This window comes from Gracilinanus agilis, chromosome 1 (genome assembly GCF_016433145.1).
Source record: "Gracilinanus agilis isolate LMUSP501 chromosome 1, AgileGrace, whole genome shotgun sequence".
NCBI classification, from domain to species: Eukaryota; Metazoa; Chordata; class Mammalia; order Didelphimorphia; family Didelphidae; genus Gracilinanus; species Gracilinanus agilis.
Genome location: NC_058130.1, coordinates 93,733,099 through 93,743,086, shown reverse-complemented (window position 1 = coordinate 93,743,086; position 9,988 = coordinate 93,733,099).

The following is a 9,988-nucleotide window of genomic DNA, read 5'->3' as shown; positions in this document are numbered from 1 at the left end:
TGGCTCTGCCTACCCATGAGCAATTAATATTTCTCCAGTTATTTAGATTTCTGATTTTATTTGTATTAAGTGTTTTATAACAATATTCATGCATTTCCTGGATTTGTTTTGGTAGTAATAATGCAAAGTATTTTATGTTGTCTATCGTTATCTTAAATGGGGAATCTCCTCTTACTTTTTAGATGATTCTCTAGGATCTTCCAAGTATACCATCATATCTCTACAAAAAGAGATAGGTTTTTTACCTCGTTGCCCATTCTTTTTCAATTTCTTTTTCTTCTCTTATTCGTTGCCCATTCTTTTTCAATTTCTTTTTCTTCTCTTATTGCTATGACCAGTATTTTGAATATAATAAATATTATTGATGATAATGGACATCATTGTTTTATTTTTGATCTAATCAAGAAGGCTGCTTATCCTCATTACAAATAATGCTCACTGATTTTTTTAGGTAAATTTCTTCATTTTAAGAAGAAAAAATTATTTATACCTACACTTTCAAATATTTTTCATAGGAATGAGTGTTATATTTTGTCATAAGTTTTTTCTGTATCCATTCATATAATCATATTATTTTTGTTATTGATATAATCAACTAGATAGCTTTTCAGAGATGATTTCCACATCAGTAACCCATTATTCTCTATTATTTAAGATGAGAACAATTTCATTTTTTTGATATGGTGTCTTCCACTCCCTTTGGGAATAAGGTATTAATGACATTTAGGTATAAAGCATCTGAGTTATTTTCTTCAGCTTTTAAAAATATCTTAAACCTGAGCCATATTTTCCAACACCTTCTTCATCACCCTTCCCTATGGTGACTGTACCACTATGGTGCCTAACAATCACAATATACATTGACTTAGATTGCAAGGTCTTATCAGGTTCTTTTAGGATTTCTCTGCTGCCTCATTCTCCACCACAAATGTCAGTGTAATGATGTTTATGGCATTCTGTTTATACTCATCTTGAGGACTTTGAGGCAAGATGGGCCAAGCATCCTATGAAATCATTTTTCTCACTTCATTTTGGGTATCTCATGACACTAATTCCATCAACTCATTTATTAGCCCCTTCAAGAAGAACCTAGAAACTGGCCCTTCCCTCAGGGACTTCCCTTGGCTCCTTTGTCACAAGAATATCAATATTTTGTAAAAGATACTTTATTTTCCCAATTACATGAAATAACAATTTTCCATAAACGTTTTCTGAAGTTATAAGATCCAAATTGTTTCCTTTCCTCCCTTCCCTCCCCTTCCTATAGATGGTAAGCAATTTGATCTGGGTTATACCTGTATTATCATGCAAAACATAGTTCCATATTGTTCATTGTAATATTCAAATCATATTAATCCAATTATTAATCATAATTATTCATATTAAACTAAAACCCCAAATAAAAAAACACCAATAAACCGAACTGAAAAATCTTATGCTCTGATCTGCATTCAGACTCCAACAGTTCTTTCTCTGGAGGTAGATAGCAAAGAATATTAATATTGTTAGGGTTCATGTTCTCCCAGTAATTCATGGATCACTGGACAATGATCTTACACTGAGAGTCCCTACAATTTGGTTAATATGGAGATTGTATAAAAAGAGGGAGGAAGCCCCCCCCTCTCTCTCTATGCCCCATTTTCTGCCACTCCAGCACCATAACTGTGGGTGCAGAAAAGGGGACACAAAGAATGTACCACCACTTTGTCCCCTTGCTGTCGATGAGCTGCTCCATGTTATTTTTTGGGTGGGGGCTACTCAGCAGTTTCAGTCTGTCACTTGGGACTAAACCTGTCAGAGCTCACACCTCAAAGACATCATCTTTGAGAACCCACATTCACCACGCCACAAGGAGACATCAGAACAGGGCTTTGTGGTGGATCATGTACCATATTACCCAATGAATGCATTCGAGGAGGCAAGGGATGAAGGAGGATGGAAAGAGAGCCGACCTTTGAGTCTGGAAGACTTGGTTCAGTTTCACCTTCTGACACATCCTGCCTCTTTGACCCTGGACAGTTTCTCAACCCCTACCCCAATATTCTAAGGCTATCGATTAAAGAATAGTTACTGATCCGTATTGATAAATATTCCCATTAGTATTTATGTAGTGTTTTAAATATGTTCTCATCTGATTCTCCTAGCAATGCTGGGAAGTAAGTGCTATTATTATTTTTTTAATTTCTCTTTTTTATTTTATTAGACTATTTTTCCATGGTTACATGATTCATGTTCTCTCCCTCCCCCACCCCCAAATCCCCTCCTACCCTCCCCATAGCCAAAGCGCAATTCCACTGGGTTTTACATGTTACATTGATCAAAACCTAATTCCATATCATTGATAGTTGCACTGAGGTGATCATTTAGAGTCTACATCCCAAATCTTATCTCCATTGACCCATGGGATCAAGCAGTTGTTTTTCTTCTGCGTTTCTGCTCCCACAGTTCTTCCTCTGAATGTGGCTAGTTTTCTTTCTCAAAAGTCCCTCAGAATTGTTCTGGATCACTGCATTGCTGCTAGTAGAGAAGTCCATTACATTCGATTGTAGTATTATTATTATTATTTTACAGATGAGGAAACTGAGGCTGAGATTGGTTAAGTGACTCATCCGAGTCTTCTTGATGGTCTTCTTGACCCCAGGTCTAGAACACTCTTCTCCACAACCTAACTGCATAGAAGGAATTCCCTACACCCATGAAATCAGAAGTTGATTTATTTTTTAAGTATATTAGAGAAAGGACAGCTAGGTGGCATAGTGAATAGAATACCAGACCTAGATTTAAATCTGGCCTCAAATGCTTCTAGTTGTGTGACCCTGAGTAAGTCATTTAACCCCATTTGGCTAGCTCTTGCCTTTCTGTCTTAAAGTTGTTACTAGGACAGAAATTAAGAGGGTTTTTATTTTTTTTTTTTAGTTTTATCTTTTTTTTTATCCCAATAACAAATTTCCACATAAATTTTCCAAAGCTACGTGATTCTTCTTGTCTCCCTTCCCTCTTCTCTCCCTCCTCCCGGAGTTGACAAACAATTCCACTAGGTTGTACATGTATTATCGAAGAGGTTTTTTTTTAATCCTTAAAAAAATATATATATATTCACACACACACACACACACACACACACACACATATATATATTAGAGGAAAATGGGATGGGGTGAAGAGCTGAGGGAGGAGAAGGTAGAGGAGGAGGTAAAATATTTTTAAATGTATCAGAAAGGTACAAAGTGATCTGTGAAGTCAGAGGAGAGTCACTCCTGACTGGGTTTGTGGGATGGGGTGGGAGAATAACATATGAGATGAACTTAAAAGGGCGGCTATAGGATGTTCGCTGACAAAGAGAAGGAAAAGGGAATCTAGGTATTAGGCAGAGGGCAATGGGCAAGCAAAGACTGGGAAGGAGGAGACTGGCAGGCATTTGGAACAGGGCGAGGGGAGAACTAGATCCGTTCGGTGGAGTGGGAGGGTAAGTGGAAGAAGCTAATGTGAAACACAGCTGGAAAGGCAGAGGGGGGCCAGATTGGGGAGGGCCCTGGAAACTAGGTTTAGGAAATTTAACCTTGCCTAGGAGGCAAGGGAGCCCCTGAGCAAAGGAATGGAATGGCCGGGCACGTCCTCCAGCCCTGCCCCACCTGCAATCTCCACATGATTCTCATTTCACAGACTGGGATGATGGGATGGGATGTGGCTTCATCCAGGGCTCCCAGCTCTTGACCAAGCTTCAGGTAGCCAGAGAGCAGGTTAATGCCCATCCCTGAAGCGTGTCAGCCGAGCACCGGACACCCCCTTTCCTGTGGCTGAGCAGGGGCAGACGAGAAGCCAGAGAGGATGCCTGGGTCCTCCTCTCAGCCAGAGGCGCCGTGCTAACAAGATCCAGCTGACCTGAATGATGACCTGACATGCTTATCCAATTTGCAGATGATCCATAATTAGGAAGGCTGACTAACACGTGGAGAGGATCCCAAAAGAGCTCCCTTAAGAAAGAGGATAACAAAAGATGAGACTGGTCAGTGTTGGAGGGGCCAAGAAAAGACCGAGACACTCCTACGCCACTGATGGAGCTGCGTGCTAGTCCGACGGGCCTGGAAAGCTAGTTAGAATTATGCTCAGAGAGTCACTTTAGTGTCTTTATCCTCTGACTTAGAGATTCTATACAGCATATACCCTAAGAACATCAAAGACCAAAAAAAAAAAAAAAAAAAAAAAAAAAAAAAAAAAAAGGACCCAAATGCATCAAATACTCAAAGCAAAAAGTACTTTTTCTTTAACTCTTAGCTTCCAATCAATACTGTGGATTGGTTCCGAGGCAGAAGAGTGGTAAGGGCTAGGCAATGGGGGTGAAGTGACTTGCCCAGGAAGTCAAGACCTAGCTAGGCAGTGTCTGAGGTCAAATTTGAATCCAGGACCTCCTGCCTCTAGGGCTGGCTCTCAATCCACTGAGCCACCCAGCTGCTCCCCAAAGCGGTAGTTTTTTTTTTTATAATAAAGAACTGGAAATTAAGTAGATGCCCATCAACTGGAGAATGGTTAAACAAACATAGAACACAAAGGCAAAGGAATATGACTGAGCTGTTAAGAATTGATGAATGTGAAGAATTCAGAAAGTCATGGGAAGACAAGGAACGGGTGTAGAATAAAGCAAGCAGGACCAGAAAACAGCACATACAATGACTGTTGTTCCGTTGTGACCCTGTGAGGGGTTTTCTGGGCAGATATTGAAGTAGTCTGACATATCCTTCTCATCTGAGGAAACTGAAGCAAACAGGGTTAAGTGACTCGCTCAGGGTCACAAAACTAGTAAATGTCTTGCAGCCAGATTTGAACTCATGAAGATTCCTGATCCCAAGCCCAGTGCTCTGTCCCCTTCATCACCTAGTTGCCTACGACAGTGTCTCCAACATTATAAGTGGGACAAAACAAACAAACCCAAATACCAAAACTGAATTATAATGGCCAATCTTGTCACCATATTAAAAATGAGAAAAGTGAATTTCCCTGCCTCAGGGAGTTCCTCCTCAAAGCAAAGCCTGGACAATCCCTGGTTGGGGTGTTACAGGAGAGATTCCTTTTGGTGTAGAGGTTGGACCCAATGGCTTCTGAGCTCCCTTCCCCTTGGGAGAATCTGTGATTTTGTGAAGGGAGATGGGGGAGGGGGCCTGATAAATTTAATGCACCCCACGTGGCAAGAGAACCCTTAGGACCTACGCTTCAATCCTGCTTCTGCAATGGACTCTCTGTGTGATGATCTTGGACAAACCACTGACTTCCTCATAGAACAAGACTTTTGGACTAGATGACCTCGAAGGTCCTTTTAAAGTTTAAATCGTCGACCCTATAATAATTGGAAAGCAGCTATTTTAGCAAGCCAACAAGGAGGGTCTGACAGTGTGGTATTGTGGACCCTACATAGAACTGGGAATTAGAAGCCTTTGGTGTGAATTTGAGCACTGCCTCGAGGGCTTACTCGTGTGGTGATTTGGGGCATTTTTCTTGGGTACCTGTTATGAGGTTGGACTAGATCATCTCTGAAGACTTTCCCAGTTCTGACATTCAATGATAATATTAAAAAAAAGTCAGAGGAAAAGGAAAATCCAGCCTCTTAGAGATGGAAGGGATCTGGGAATCTCTTCTCTGCTACTCCTGACAATGACAGGCAGCTCTCCGTCTCTCAAGATGCTCATTCTGTTTTAGATCAGCTTCGCTTGTTAGACGTTTCCCCCTTCATCAAGCAAGTCTAAATCCATCTTTCTGCCACTTCCACTTATTGACTGCCCTACTCTTGTATTCTGGAGTCAAGCAGGAGGAGGCTAATCTTCCATTAAAGTTCCCCTCCCCTCACTCCAGAAAAAAAAAAAAAAAAGAGGAGGGATATTTGCCTACATGAGCATCTCTCAAATTAGGCACTAAGAGATAGGAAATTCCCTCTGTCTCCTTTCTCTACCAACACTGGAGGGTTTCATTGTAATTCTATTTTAGTGGGAAAAGAGAGAGAGATTATCGACCCAAGGAAGAGGAGGAAAATGGGCAGAATCAGGGAAGGGGATGATTTCAAGGAACACTAGAAATCTCTGACCTTTGGGGAGTAGAGAGGAATGGCAAGAGGAAAGGGTGCTTGCTTTAAGAAGAAAGGTAAGGCTTCAGCTAGAGGACAGAATTTTTTGCCTTTTTAGCAAGGCCACTCTAGGTGGGAGGAACAGCTTTTGCCAAGGCAGGGGAGGGCAGAAATAAGTACAAAATGTGAGACAGTGAGGAGACTTTCTTGCTAGAGAAAAGAATGCATTTGAGGGGAGCTGGCTCCTTGGAGGGCCTTGAATGCCAAATTGAGTCTCTTTTAAGTTTCCAAGTATAGTGATCTTCCTCAGCCTACTATTTGGTGGGGCTCGGGACCAGGGAGAGGAGAAAGAAGATCAGGACAAGAGGGCACAGTTAATCCGTTATGGACAACGTTTCTTAGAGTGACTAACAGGGAGGACTGGGAGAAGGCCAGAGACCATTTCCCTCCAGCTTTTCTCTTAAAAGCCCTTTTGAAAAATGCAGTCAGCACTTGGAAGCTAAGAAGAATCAAATGAAAACCATCTGCTTACCCATCTCTCTGGTTGTGGCACATCATCCTTTCAAGGGCCACTCCAGCTAATGTGCTCCAAATATTTGCCAAAACCTAATTTCAAATCCCAGAATGTTTTAGCTAGAAGGGACCTGAGAGGTCACCTAGTTCAATCCTTTCTTGTTTTATAGACACTGAAATCCAGAGATGGACCTAGGCCAAGGTCACACTGATAGGAAAGGGAATAAGCATTTATATAACATACCATGCTAAGCACATCTATAAATATTCTCTCATTGGATCCTCACAAAAGCATTATTTATAATAATAGCATTATTATTATAGATACAGTTGAGGAAACTGAGGCAAACAGATTAAGTGATTAGCTCAGGGGTCACACAGCTATAAGTCTGAGGCTAGGTTTGACCTCAGATTCTCCTCTTTCCAGATCCAGGATGCCATCCGCTGTGCCAGCAGCTGCCCCTTGTAGTTGGTAATAACTATTCATTCTCACACCCTTTCACACTTTTCGATGTACTGTCATAAAACGTTCTGTATTATCATCATCTCTGTTGGTAGCTTATCCCCCTTGTAGACTGTCAGTTAGACAAGGGCAAGAATATCACAGAATTAGTGCAGTCCAGAATGGTGAAACAAAGTGATCCTGAGCCAGTTCCCACCTCCATCAGCTGAGTACCAGAGTCCGTTTTCTCAGTCCCTCCAACATTTGTCATCTTCTTCTTCTGTTATCTTTGCCCGTCTGCTAGGCAAGAAGTAGAATATTAAAGTTTCTTAGTTTGCATTTCTCTAATGCTTAATGATATGGAACATTTTTTCATATGGTTGTTGATAGCTTGGATTTCTTCCTTTGAAAACTGCTCATATCCTTTGAGGATTTACTCTAGAGAATGGCTCTTAGTTGGAGAAATTCGAATCAGGTTCTTATATATCTTGGAAAAGAGATCTTTATCAGAGAAACCCGTTGAAAAGATTTCTTCCCAGTTATAGGTCTCTTCTAATTTTTATTTTAGATAGGTTTATGCAAAACCTTTTATATTTTATAAAATCAAAATTGCCCACTTTTATCTTACGTGGGCCTCCCTATCATTTGCTTAGTCACAACTTCTTCTATCCACAGATCCAACAGGTAATTTATTCTTGCTCCTCTGGGAGTTTATGATATTTTATGTCTAAGTTATGTATCCATTTGGAGCTTATCTTGTTATATGGCATGAGGGTTGCTCTCCTCCCTTTCAGCTAAAGGCCTAAAGAAAGCTATCTATGATTGGTGCCTTCACTTTCTCTCCTCTCACTCCTTTTTAAAAAATCCATGCCTCCCAGCTGTGTGACCCTGGGCAAGTCACTTAACCCCCATTGCCTACCCTTACCACTCTTCTGCCTTGGAGCCAATACACAGTATTGACTCCAAGATGGAAGGTAAGGGTTTAAAAAAAAAATCCGTGCCTTCTGTCTTAAGAGTTCTGAGACAGAAGAGTGGTTAAGAGCTAGTCAAATGGGGTTAAGCAACTTGTCCAGGATCACCTCACTAGGAAGTGTCTGAGGTCACACTTGAACCCAGGATCTCCCGTCTCCAGGACTGACTTTCCATTCACTGAGCCACCCAGCTGCCCACCCCCCACTCACTCTTTTAATTTCTGCTTCTGTCCTCATCATTCCACTGAAATTGCTTTCTTCAGTTACTAATGATCTTAGTCATCAGATCTAATGGCCTTTCAGTCCTCGGCCTTCTTGACCTCTCTGTAGCTTTGACATTATCAATCACCATCTTCCTGATACTCTCTTCTCTCTAGGTTTTTGTGACAGTGCCTTCTCTCATTTCTCCTCCTACCTTGACTATCCTCAGTCTCTTTGTTGGATATTTGTCCAAATAATGCCCGCTAGCCACAGGATGTCTCTCAGGATTCCATCCTGGGTCCTTTTCTCCCTTTATACTATTCAGCTTGGTGACCTCATCAGCTCCTATGGATTCAATGATTCTTTCTATGCTGAGTCTCAGATCTACTTGTCTAATTCTAACCTCTCTCCTGACCTCTGTTTTCAAATTTCTAGCTTCCAATTGGATGTCTCCAACTGGATATCCTGTAGACATCTTAACCGAAAACGTCCAAAACCGAACTCACCAGTCCTCCAAACCCTTCTCTTTTCCTAAATTCTCTAATAATATCAAAGGGACCCCATTCTCCTCATCACCCAACCTGTCATCCTTCACTTCTCACCATCACACCCTCTCAATCCAATCAGTCACCAAGTTCTATTGACTGTGTCTTTGTGACATCTCTCACATATGCCCCTTGTCTTCTCTGGCACTGTTACTACCCTGGTGCCAGCTTTCATCATCTTCCACTGGACTATCACAATTGTCTGCTAATCTTCCTGCCCTAATTCTCTTCCCCACTCCAATTCGTCTTCCACTCAGGTGCCAAAGTGATCACTATGGCAATCCCCCTAGTTAATTGATTCAAGTGGTTTCTTATTGCTTCCAGGATGAAATACAAAATCCTGTGTTTGGCTTCTAAAACCCTTTGTAACCTGCTGCCCTCCACCTTTCATCTTTCTACACCTCGCTTCCCATCCCCTACCTGCCTCCCCTTACCACTCCATCTTTTTTACTCTTTTAACTGGTTATCCCCCATGCCTGGAGCTTTCTCCCTCCTAATTTCCATCTTGTGGCTTCCTCCAAATTTTAACTAAAGTCCCACCTTCTACAGACTTTCTCAGTCCTTAATCTTAGCATTTTCCTTCTGAGATTCTCCAGTTTTCCCTGTCTATATCTTGTTTGTTTCTAGTTTGCATGTTTTCTCCATCAAACTATGAGCTCCCCAAGAACAGGGACTAATTTTTGTCCTTTGTAGCTCCTGTACTTAGCAACAGTGCCTGGCATATTGTAGACACATAATAAATGATTTAAGTAAGCTTAATTTCCAGCCTACAGCTCAGTTTCTCTAGCAGTTTTTGACAAATAGTCCCTCCCTAAGTTATTGGAAATTCCAGGTTTATCAAATACTATGCAGTTGCTTCTTTATGTTGTATACCTAATCTGATTGACCTTTTTTTTTTTTTTAAACCAGTATCAAAGTTTTGTGCTTTTTTTTTTTTTTAAACCCTTACCTTCCATCTTAGACTCAGTAGTGTGTATTAGGTCCAAGACAGAAGAGTAGTGAGGGCTAGGCAATGAGTTTTAAGTGACTTGCCCGTCACCACCCAGCTAGGAAGTATCTAGAGGCCAGATTTGAATCAAGGACCTCCCTTCTCTAGGCCTGATTCTCTATCCACTGAGCCACCTAGCTCCACCCCACCCTCTTCCCCAGTATCAAAGTTTTAATGATTATTGTTATAGCATAGTTTGAGATCTGATAATAATAACCACTTTCCTTCCCTCCCACTTTCAACCTCACCTCCCCCACTTTTTAAAATTACCCTTGA